The sequence below is a fragment of the Bos mutus genome, chromosome 21, assembly GCF_027580195.1.
Source record: "Bos mutus isolate GX-2022 chromosome 21, NWIPB_WYAK_1.1, whole genome shotgun sequence".
In the NCBI taxonomy this organism is placed as follows: domain Eukaryota; kingdom Metazoa; phylum Chordata; class Mammalia; order Artiodactyla; family Bovidae; genus Bos; species Bos mutus.
Window position 1 is genome coordinate 45,782,199 of NC_091637.1, and position 12,157 is coordinate 45,794,355.

A 12,157-nucleotide genomic window follows, 5' to 3' on the forward strand; every position below is an offset into this window, starting at 1 on the left:
AGTCTGGATTTCGGGGTTTCAAACGTGTGAGGCATCTTGCCTGAAGAGTAAGCACATAAGAGCTACAGCATATGTCTGCCTAAGCATGTTGCATGTAATGTTTGGGGCATATTTATACTAAAAATTATTCAGTGTTTACATGAAATTAAATGTAACTGGGCACCCTGTATTTATCTAGCCACCCTACCCAGGGGCTGGTCCCCAAGGCAGCCTTGAGCCAGGTACAGAACATGCTTGTTTGGAGACGTTCCTGATAAGCCAATAACTGGAGCTCAGCTGACATGAGACATCTGAATTAAGTCCTTGGTTGTATATATACATGTCTATTTCATGTGTTTTATCATCCACTTGGACCTTTTGTCTTTGACTGAAAGTCTCTATAAACTGTGCCTGAATACCATGGCGTTAATCACAGCCTCCTGAAGTATTTTTATATTGTGTGAAATAAATGCCCATATACTTAGGAGTTAAAGTAAGAAATACTCGCCACAATATTTAGTTAAAATTACAAAGGGAGTATAAATTAAGCCATCATTTTGTTAAAGTGTATATTGTAAGTCTTATTTAATTTCCCCATGTTCTTAGATGTGTGTTTGTGTAACTGTTGTGTCAAGACTTTCACTGATAAAGTATTTCAATTAGCTGGTAAAAGAATACATTTAAGGAGTTGCAACTGATGTACATTTGGGCTAAATACCTATCATCAGAGTTGTTTCTCACCTGAGTTGCTCTTACTGATGCTATGTTAACAAGTGGCCCTGATCGCTGGCAATAGCTCACTTAACATGCTCATGTTTGCGTGGTAATCACATAAAGAGAGTGACTAACTAGTACTTGGAAAAGAACCTGATACTAGGTTTAGGCTGAATAAGTTATAAGGCCACTTTGTCATCTCTGGAAGCCTTGTTCCCAAGTCATCAGGATTTTAACACGGGACTGATTTGAGACCAATTGAGAGATTAAATGACACGGGGTGGGTAGAGGGGCATTGAAATAAACTGGTGAATTGAAGGTGCTGAGTCACCTGCTCTCACGCTCACCCACCCCCATGTTTCCAGCCACTTGCCACTAGCTCCCTGGGTGCTCAGGGCTTATCACTTGGGTGTCATCTTACAGACAAAAATGGCTGAAATGAGCCAAAAAGGGCAGGAAGAGTGGCAGCTGTCATAGTAGCCGTCATTGATATCATAGTGAGGAAATTCAGGGCAGACACGTACAAGGAAGTAAAATCTCCTTCCTCCACCAGCAGTCTTTTCTGTCCCTGGATGGTTTGTGTGATGATTGTATCATTCTTCAACCATCTCCTACCACCGTCTTTTATAATCATGAAATTACCGTCAACACTTTTTTCCTCGCAAGCTATTTATTCTCTACCTCATTTTTTTATAACCTCATAATCTCAGTTCACAGAAATGACCAAAGAATTCTCAAGATCTAATTCTATCCCGCTGCTTTTCCCCAAATCATCTTAATGTGGTATTCTGGGAAATTCAGGGAGCACATGCTTGTCAAAGAAACGTAGCATTTCTGTGGCAAGGCAAGTAATCTCTCTTCTTTGTAACTCAGCATAAGACCTGTATTTAAAAATTCAAGAAGAAAATGTTCACAGGGCTCAATTTCATGACTTCAGCAGGTCAACTCAAGGAATGGGCAAATTATATCTTTCCTACAAAGTCATCACGGGAAACCTGAGATGGCCACTCTGAACAGCCTGGCCTGTAGGAAGTTCAAAGAATGAAATCTACTCCATGTCTTACATATGTTCCATGTTTATAAGAAATTTCATTGCTGAGAACTTTGTAGAGTTCTTCCTCCTAGCTCTGCTGAATATAATTTCCTTGAGATAGTGGGTCTAACAATATGGTAAGAAAAAGTCAATGGTCTCTAAAAAGGCTACTTTCTATTGTTCAGGGTCTCCTTGTCCGGTCCCATGTAATAATCTTAAACCCAAATCAATGTAGCTAAGTACTCCCATGTACCTCCAGAGAATGCAGAGCTTTGAGAGGGGGAATTTTATAATACAAATACACTTAATATAATTTTGAATAGACAATACATTCCCATTGTACAAAAGTTAAAATGACATAAAAAGGCATGCATTGAGAAGCTGTGCTTCACCACTTTTTCCCATCCACCCTACTAATTCCTGATGCCCCCTAGAGGTAAGCATGTGCATTTGTTTCTTTGGGGGGGTCTTTAAATATTTTTATGCATATTCAAGCAGACATTATTAATTCTCCTATATTTTCCTATCTAATTTTCCTATACTTCATATACAAAAGGCAACACATGCTATACATATTCTTCAGCTTGCTTCTTCCATAGAGAAATACACCCTGGAGATCATTTCCTATTAATAGATAGTGAGCATTTATTAAAACCCCGTAAAGCGTCCTTGTCAACAGACACTCAAAATGTTCCTTAACTCTTACCATCACAAACAATGCTTCAGTGAACAACTCGTCTATGTGCTTTCATATACATACAGATATATCTGTAGGATACATTTCCAGAAGTGGGACTTCATAGAACGTTTATTAAATACCTCCATCTTACTTAACAAAGAGTAGCCTGTACTTCAGTTTGCGCTCTCTTCACTATTTTATGAGCTTTTGGAAGGCATGAGCTGTGTTTCATTGGTCTTTGTATCCACAGCCCCTACATAGTACCTAGCATGTTAATGCAAAATACAAACTAAACTTCCTCATGTAACTATATCCTTAAGAACATTAAAGGAACCCTCAACTTAAAAGGCTGAAATCTAGGGTGTAAATTAAGAGGCACTTCCAAGTTTCTATTTAAGGATAAAAATGGGACTTACAAGATACCAGGCCAGATGAAAATACTGACTAAGGAGTAGGAGTTTCAAGGATGAGGATGTGTCTTCAAATCCAGTGACTGGGACATGTCACATAAGTGTTCTGGGCTATTTGAACACAGAGAAGCTGAATAGTAAATGGAGACGATTTCTGGAGGACCCCTGCCTGCTGAAGACCAGTCAGGAGTGACTGAGACCAGCCCTAACTTAAAAGCCCGGCCCAAGATGCAAAAAAACAAAAAGGTTAAGTACACAACTGGCTGAACAGATAAAGCAACTATACTCCAATAAAAATTACTTAAGAAAGAATCTGAACAAAAAGAGAAGTTGTGTTACGGCATGTGTGTGTGTTTGATATGATTCTTCTTCTCCTCCATCTCCACTCTCATGATAGCCTGTGTGAATGACTCCTGATCCTACTCTGTGACCCACCCCCACATTTGTCAGGAGCCTGCCAGCAACTTGTGGTGAAAGCTCAGACCTGGTCCTAATGATGGCAGCTGCACCTCCCAGCTCATTCCCTCACCATCCCAGGACTGCCCCTGGCCAGCCATCGCTGCTGCCCCAGCACACAGCCCACAGGAATGTTCTCTTTCTCCATTAGGCCTTCACGTACCATTGCAGCTGCCACTGAACTATGTAGAAAAGCCACGCTTGAAGAGACAGGATGGCAGGCGAGTGTGCCACACACAGAACTCCCCTCAGCCCTTGTCAAAATACCTGCCTCTCAACAGTGAGTGAAAGTAAATTGAAAGGCCATCTTTGGTTGTATCAATAATGTGACAATATCATTCAAAAATTGTAAATGTGTTTTTATCTAGCACTTTTACTTCAAGCAATTAATTCTACCAAAATTTATAAAAATTCACAAAATACACATATGTTTGCTAAACTATTATTTGAAAAAGCCTAAAAGAAAACATTTTAAATATGCACTGATATGTGTACATTAGATCCATAATATCATATTATCTGACACCCTGTGCAACTTCTAGGAGAATGGGGTAGACCCATGTATAGGGCAACATACAGCCAAAATACATTGCTAAGTGAATAAAAGGAAGTTCAGAAGAGTAAATATATTGTATGATGTTACTTGAGATTTAAAAGAAGATACACTTGCTTGTGAATAAAAAAATGTCTGTCAGAGGCCTCCCTGGTGGCTCAGTAATAAAGAGTCTGCCTGCCAATGCAGGAGACACGGGTTCGATCCCTGGTCAGGGAACTGAGATTCCCACATGCTGCAGAGCAACTGAGCCCATGAGCTGCAACAATTGAGCCTGTGCTCTACAGCCCGGGAACCACAACTACTGAACCCACATGGTGCAACTGCTGAACCCCACTTGCCCTGGAGTCTGAGCTCCGCAACAAGAGAAGCCACGGCAATGAGAAGCCCATGCACCACAGCTGGAGAGTAGTCCCTGCTCTCCACAACAGAAAAAAGCCCAAGCAGCAACAAAGACCCAGTACAGCCATAAACAAATGAATAAAATTATTGTTTTAAAGTGTCTGTGAATATATGAGAGGGAGTTTCTTGGAGGTCCAGTGGTTAGGACTCAGCGCTTTCACTGCAAGGGCTGAGTTCAATCCCCCGTCAAGGAGCTAAGATCCTGCAAGGCATGCAGCAAAGCCAATATATATATATATATATATATATATATGTGTGTGTGTGTGTGTGTGTGTGTGTGTGTATATAAAACTATTATTAACAGTTATTCACCAGGGAATGGGGCTTCCCAGGTGGCACTAGTGGTAAAGAATCCACCTGCTAATGCAGGAGACATAAAAGATATGGGTCCAATCCCTGGGTCAGGAAGACACACTGGATTAGGAAATGGCAACTCACTCCAGTATTCTTGCCTGGAAAATCCCATGAGCATAGAGAGGAGCCTGGTGGGCTACATTTCATGGGGTTGCAAAAGAGTCGGACACAACTGAGCATACCAGGGAATGGGATTGAGTATGAGGGGGCAAGGGGGAAAGAGGGGAACATTTTAAAACTTTATATCCTGTTTGTATTGTTTTTATAAGTAAAAAGTTCTCTCACAACCAATCTATTATTTCTTAGGTTGCTATGGTATATAGCATACCCCATAGCATTTTATGGGGTTTAGCAACCATTTTTGAAATTTTGGTCATAGTGAATAATGACCACTTTAAAAATCCTCCTAAAGAGTTCTGTGTGGCTGAGGGAAAAGCTATGGTTGATCTCAGTTGAGGCTCACAGACACAACTACAACTTTATGGATGTACACTCAAAATCCAAGTCACACAGAGAGGTTAGTGAAATTTCCTGTGGTTTCAAAAATCCAGGTGTTGAGCTTTCAGATTGTTGATGAGATTAGCAATAATTTTAATATAACTCGATCACCCCCAAACTTAGAACTGACACTTACCTACACTCCTCTTTCAAGGGATGCATTTTAGCTTTTGCATTGTGTTTACAATGAGATTTCCCATGAAGTTAACTTTAAAAACTATGAAAAAAATTGATCATATTTTACAAAATCAGGGAGAAGTGAAGAAGAAAAGATGCTCCCATATTATGCAAGTGTCCTGTTGCTAAAGAAGAGACTGCTCAAGGCAGACATACACCAAGCAGTAGGTTCTGCGATTTGGTTTTTCAAATCCTGATCAGTGGAGCCATTCAATCTGTGTCTGATCCTGAAGAAAGAAAACCTGAGATGAAACAAGAAAAAGAGAAAATGTCAAAGCAAGAAAAAAATTGACAGTACAACTGACAATAGATCCAAATATAGGTTCCCTTGGGGCAAGGCTTTAATCAAGCTTGAAAGTAGCAACATTTCATTTGGAATATCAATTTCCAGGTAACCTACCTTTTCCAAGATTTTCTGTTGCTAAGATGATGACATCTTTGGTTACTAATCTAACCAAGTTTTCCAGTGTCAAAAGTTTTATCAATTAGTCTTTGTCTCTGCAATACAGAAAAAGGAAGTTGTAGGGTACACAACATTAATTTAAATGCTTTATATGATTCTTCTTTTCTCTGGAATAGTATTTTGTGTTTGCAAATGTACCTACTTCTCTTGGTACTAACATGGTAGGTCTATATTAGAAGCTAAATAAGACAGGCAAACCAAGCAAACAGACAATTCATCTTGCTGTAATTATAACCACATCTAGTTTATGGAAGTAATGCAAGCCTGAAATTCATAAAAAATCTTAATAGATCTTTAGAACCAAAGCACACTTTTCAGGTTAGCCCCAAAACTAGCCCCAAATCTTCCCTCGTAGCTCAGTTGGTAAAGTATCTGCCTGCGATGCATGAAACCTGGCTTTGATTCCTGAGTTGGGAAAATCCCCTGGAGAAGGAAATGGCAACCCACTCTAGTATTCTTGCCTGGAGAATCCCATGAACAGAGGAGCCTGGCAAGTTACAGTCCATGGGATCACAAGGGTTGGAAACAACTTAGCGACTAAACCACCACCATCAAAACTTTTGAGAACGTTCATTTTACAACTGAATGCTAAAGCACAATAATAACCTTTGAGATTAAAAAAAAAAGAAAAGCAAGAGAGAGGTTGAAAGAACTCAGGAAGGAATAATAGAAATTAAGAGAAGTAAATAAAACAGTAAATATATCAATAACTGTAACTTTGCTTGCCTAATTCACTTATTACCAAGCAATTTTGTATGTGTCCTCAGTTACTCAGTCATGTCTGACTCTTTGCAACCCCATAGACTATAGCCTGCGAGGCTCCTCTGTCCATGGGATTTTCCGGGCAAGAAATACTAGAGTGGGTTGCCATTTCCTACTCCAAGGGGCCTTCCCAACCCAACCAAGCAAATAATCTTCAATTATAAAAATAAGTGTAACTATTTGAGAAATGTTTACTTCCACAAAGTAGGTTCTAAGCATGTTTGGTAATTTAATTTTAAATATATGTTATTGTATTTTGGAGTTTTAAGGCACTGGCCTCCAATATTTAGATCAAGGAATCTAGAAATAAATTATCTCGATAACTAATATTAAGTTGTCCAAAGGCACATTGCTCAAATTATTAGAAAGGTATGGCTGAAAGTATATTTTTGAACTCAATTATCTAGATAACTTGCACATAAATATCCAACCAAAATCCACAGAGTTGGGATATCTGTATATTCCATATACACCTGTTTTAATATACAGTTTTTTCCTTTGAACCACTAATCAAGTTTATTATGTGCAACTTCTACAATATAAGTCTATTTGCCCCAATGTCTTAGCATCATAGGACCCTCTCATCAGAATATTGGTTAGATTCCCTAGTGTGAATCACTTATCCAGTTGCTTGCCTGATTATTCATGTGTTTTTGAGATTTGTGAAATGCGGCAGATAAACAGGTTTATGCTGTGTGCAGCTTGGAGGGCAGCCAATGTCTGTCTGACTATCCAGTGTATTGACTCTCCTGCCTCAAATCTCTCTCATACAGAGAAGCTGTATTTTAAGTCTAAAATCAGTGTAGAATGCAATCCAGGAATGTCACTGCAGAAAACAGCAGGTGCTCATCCACTCATTTGCAGTGATTCTTGCAGAGAAGAAAGTGAATCAATGATTCACCCAGTGGACAAAGAAACGTCACAGTGAATATTTGGAATAGAAGTCAAATGCGGGAAAAGAACATTCTCATCTAAAAATGTGCTCTTATTTTAGAAAGGAAAACCTCCCACAAGAAAATCAGGAATTCTGCTGAAGTGCTCTGATTGTAACTGCAGTAAGCAATAGCTCCCTTCTCCCTGCTTCTCCTGTTTTATTGCTTTTGTGTTGTACTTCTAAAATAAATATCAATAAATCATTGCAGTTAGATACTCTAATATAGACAGAAATGTACTTGACTCCCTACAGTCATTACAATTGGAGGGGACTCTGATTAGGATGCTTTACTTAATTAAGTGATATCGTCTAAAGAGAGTTCTTCCCTCCATTTTCTGTTTAACAGTCTTATAAAACACCAACAGAGGAAATTCATTCTGTTGTTTGCTTTCCTTATTGTAAATGGTTTCTTCTCATTCATAGTTTACAGAAGATGTTGTGTTAATGAAACGGCTAATAAGCCAAAGGCTGTGGTTCAGCTACACACAGAGCCTTGTTCAAAGCAGCCCAAGCCACATTAGACTTGAGAACATTTTCTCTCTCAGCCCTAGAAATGTATTCTAAAATTTATTTTTACAGCATCTGTAACCTAAAATTAAGATGATTCAAAAGAACATTTTTTCCTGAGAAATCACACTTCATCTGGTCTATACAGGGTTCAGCAGAGACCTTCAAAATCTGTTTCTTTGGAAAAATAGAAAAAAGATGGGCAAAGAATAAGCAGTCCTTATGTATAAGATGTTATTTGTGAGGCACTTTAATTTTACTGAAAGAAGTCATTAAATTTGGATTGCCAATACAAATATGATTATATATGTTTTCTAAATAAAATGTTATTATGTTGCAACTGAACTCATCCATTTATTGTTTGTTTACCTAGTGCTCAAACACATGTTTTATTCATAGATGTCTGGGAGAAAAAAATTTTGCTTGATAATCACACCAAGCATATTTAACAAAAGCGATTCTCCTTTTATTAGTGAACAAGTTTAAGCAGAATGATTTCATTTTTTTTTTCCATGTGGTTAATTCAGACTTGCAGAATCCTCAGTATACAGCTTTTGTTTCTCCGCCTGCTGGCTTTTATGCCTTTAATGTATGCATGCCTATCCACTGATGGGAAAATATCATTTCCTCCAAGTCTTCCTTTTTCCTTCTTGACTATACTCTCAGTTGATTTCTGGTTTTGGTTAGATTTCACTAGCTACTTCTGTCAAATCATATACAAGACAGTCAAACTGAATCCCAGTAAAAAGTTCACTATCCTGTTGGAGATTTTAAACTCTCTTTCACTGAAGTGAATGAGAATTCTAAATATATTTACTTATCCCTTTAAAAATAAATATCTGTATTCTAAAATAAATTTAAAATGTTAGAAAGTAGTCAAGAAAGTGAAGATTTATTAATGTCTATGAAATCATTTTCATTAACAAATAAAACATATTAACAAATGTTTTTACATTTAGCAACTTTCTATTAAAAAGCAACATAAATGTAAATACTCTCTTAAATGAAAAACCTTACAATATATATTTTTGCCATAACACAACATGTAGCTAAAATCATTTAACGATCTTCAATTTTTAAATTCATTTGAGTCTCAAAATATAAATATGAATATTAATGAATCACATACAAGGGGCTTTTAATTAATTTCTAATCTATTAAAGAAACTTTAAACCATTGCCAAGAACCTGAATTAATTCCTGGCTTGTATATAGTTTGGTCATTTCTCAGGCAAAATAATAATAGCAGTAATAATAATCCACAATTAATAAATGAGTTAATTAATGTTATATGACTCTAAGGTTTTGGTTTTAAACTGCATAACACTAGCCCTGCATAAAACCACTACCTGAAAACATTCTCAAGTTATATAGATTTTCTTAACTCCCAACTTTAATCAGCTTTACCATAGAAAACCAAAGAAAAACAATAAAACAATGTGTCTCTGGACATGTTACCCAAAATGAATTCTAGAAGTTGCTTGTAACTGCTTTTATTTTTTTTTTAAGGATACTCTTTATTAAAGATTAACCTTACATTAGTTCTAAAGTTCATTAGATATTAGTTATTTTCTAATTTTGTAATGTAGATAATTTTTATAACCAAAAGTTTAGTTAGCCTACTTTCTATTAAACAAACTTCTTTATAGATTTTCTTAAAGCTCGTCATTTAAAAAGGTGCCTTTGTCCTGAAACTAAACATATGACATTCCTGTCCCCTAGGAAAATGTTTAAAGAATTGAATAACAGTAAGTAAATTCTGTTAGAAATTTTATTCCATCTTCCCTGCATTTGTTTACTTTTAAAAAAATAATTTTTAAAAATAAAGAAGGTGGCTCTTTTCTTAAGACTTCAAGATGAATGAGAATCGCGTCTAATGAAGTACCACTGAAGAGTAGCTGCTGAGTCTGGCAAAAGAATGTGAGTCCCATTTTACGTGAACCAATTATTTTTATCAAATGACGTTTCTATCTAAATTGTTTGCTTTAAGAAATAACAATGTTAGAGATAAGCAGAGTTATTTTAATATGCGTTTTAGAGTATTATTATTCTAATTCCTATAAATCAAATTAACTGCAACGGAGCCCATTTCAGGCTGTTATTTATTGAAACTGCTTTTCATGGAGCAGTGAACATTTGCAGCGAATGCTCCAAAGCTGACAAGCAAATAGATCAGATTTTTAAAATGTAAACACAAATATTGCTATGCATTGAATAGGCTCTATAGTCAGAAAAAAATTTACATCCTAACATAGTCTTTTCTTGTACTTGTAAGATAAGCATTCTAAAGTATTTCTCATCAAAGCTATCTGTCTCTGTAAAGCAGTAGAAAGAGTAAATTTCCTGGAGAGAACTCAGCTAAGAGATACCCTTGGTCGATCAAATCTGTACCAAGAAGAGCACAAAGAAAAACATTTAGTTTTAAAGAGAAGATAATTCTTTGAAACTATTTTTTTTCTTTCTACAGAAATAGATAATGAATGCTCAAGAAAGAAAATATTCAGCAAAAAGCTTTTTGGGGGGAACAGAGAGAAAAAAAAATCTTGTGTGATGTGATAGGAGAAAGTATAGAGACTGAAACAAATCAAACAAAAACCAAAAAACAGTCAAACTCGGACTGTATCCTTCTAAAGCATGTCTCCTTTCTGCAAGAGATGACTGCAGTCTGAGGAGTAAATTACTGCTGACAGCGAGTTGGACTTTATAAACATAGGAGAAGGGATCATCCGCTCCTTTGGAAGACAATTCTCTTATTAATAGCACCAGTTTCAGAGCTATTTTTGCCTCTAAAAGGGGCACCTGCTAGACATTTACAAATTACCTTTAATAAGGGAGAAAAACTTATACACCATTGTCAAGACGTATATATTTCTGACTCCAGTTAAACATTTTTAACAAGCCATCTTACCAATGTTTTGAAGCACCTCAGTGGCCCCGAGGGAGTTCTACCTTTAATGCAAAAAGACAACGAAGAGCCGGACACACACCCAAAAAATAAAATTATAAAGTAAAATCAAACATAGGACGCACAGGGAAAAGAAAAGGGAAACACATGTTGTTTATAATGAACAAACCATGAACTTCATGAAAATATAGCAAAAGCAATATTCGTGCCCTAGCAGAACAATTCCTGATGTATAATAAATGAAAGAAAAGTAAAACTTCTAAGTAGAATCAAGCATTGAGTAAACTGTAGAAGTATAACAGTGTTAACTACTGCATATTCTTTTAAGACATAGTATGATATAAATGTTAATGCAGTTAACTTAGTTCAGCATTCTGTTAATATAAAAATAGCCATAATGTAGTACTTCATTATTTGTAATTAATCATTCATAAAATAATGACTCAACAGTCCAGGAGAATCCCGGTCACGTTTCACAAGTACAGTAATCATACATAAATCATATAAAAACTCAAATTCATGTTTTAAATGTTATTTTCAAAATCAATATTTTTCCTCATGTTTAAACACATATAAAATCAAACGCCCCCAGCTTAAAAAAAAAAAAGTAACTAAGATTATCCTCCTAAAACACAGGTCAACATTTGGGAATTTTCAAATCTTATTTTCATAGCAATAAAAAATACTCATTGAAAAGAGCAACTGAAATACATCATATATTTTAATGACTCAAATATTTATTTCTAGTCCTTTTTGCATCAAGGCTGTGGGAAATTTGTATTATGAAGATCAGATGGTGCACTGATGTAAGAAATGTTGCAAAGCATTCTGTTGATTGGTTCTAATTAACTGCAGTGCTCTTGTGTTCTCAGTTTTAGCCGGCACACACTACACAATGCCTTTTATTTTGCTTTGAATGGATTTTTACTTAAAAACAGCTGATCTCAATATCCAAAGCATTTTTGGCTTTTTTTTTTTAATCTGTTAAATTTTTCTTGCAATATTTTCTTTTCAATTTTAAAAGATAAATTTGAAAATATTTCGAAAGCAGAAAGTATAATCAGTTAAATTAACACCACTCGTGTGGTCTTTCACATGTATTTTGCATGTTCTATAGTACGTGATTACATTCTCAAACCACATTTCAATTCCTCTTTAAAAGTTATACATCTGAGTGATGGTTTAAGCAGGAAATTCTGAAAAGCAATTTAGAGCATGCTGCTAATTTTTAATTTTTTTATTTTTGTAATCAGTCTACTAAATAGAACAGAACTAAAACATGGGAGCGTGAGCAAGAAATGGGAAGGATTCCAGAACTAAAAGTATTAAACA

The 12,157-nt window shown here is 36.1% G+C and overlaps 1 long non-coding RNA gene across 8 annotated transcripts in view; it reads right to left on the bottom strand.

Annotated features, from left to right (window-relative positions):
- Positions 1-12,157, bottom strand: part of LOC138984435 (uncharacterized) — a 48,127-nt gene that overhangs the window by 19,126 nt on the left and 16,844 nt on the right. For 6 of the 8 annotated variants that reach the window (XR_011461718.1, XR_011461722.1, XR_011461720.1 and 3 more), the window contains 2 exons: positions 5,656-5,753; positions 5,215-5,497 (listed from right to left, as the gene is read on the bottom strand). This is a non-coding gene — a long non-coding RNA (uncharacterized lncRNA). Of the gene's footprint in view, positions 1-5,214; positions 5,498-5,655; positions 5,754-10,828; positions 10,870-12,157 lie in introns of all 8 variants that reach the window. The other 2 variants (XR_011461717.1, XR_011461719.1) reach the window with 1 other exon arrangement.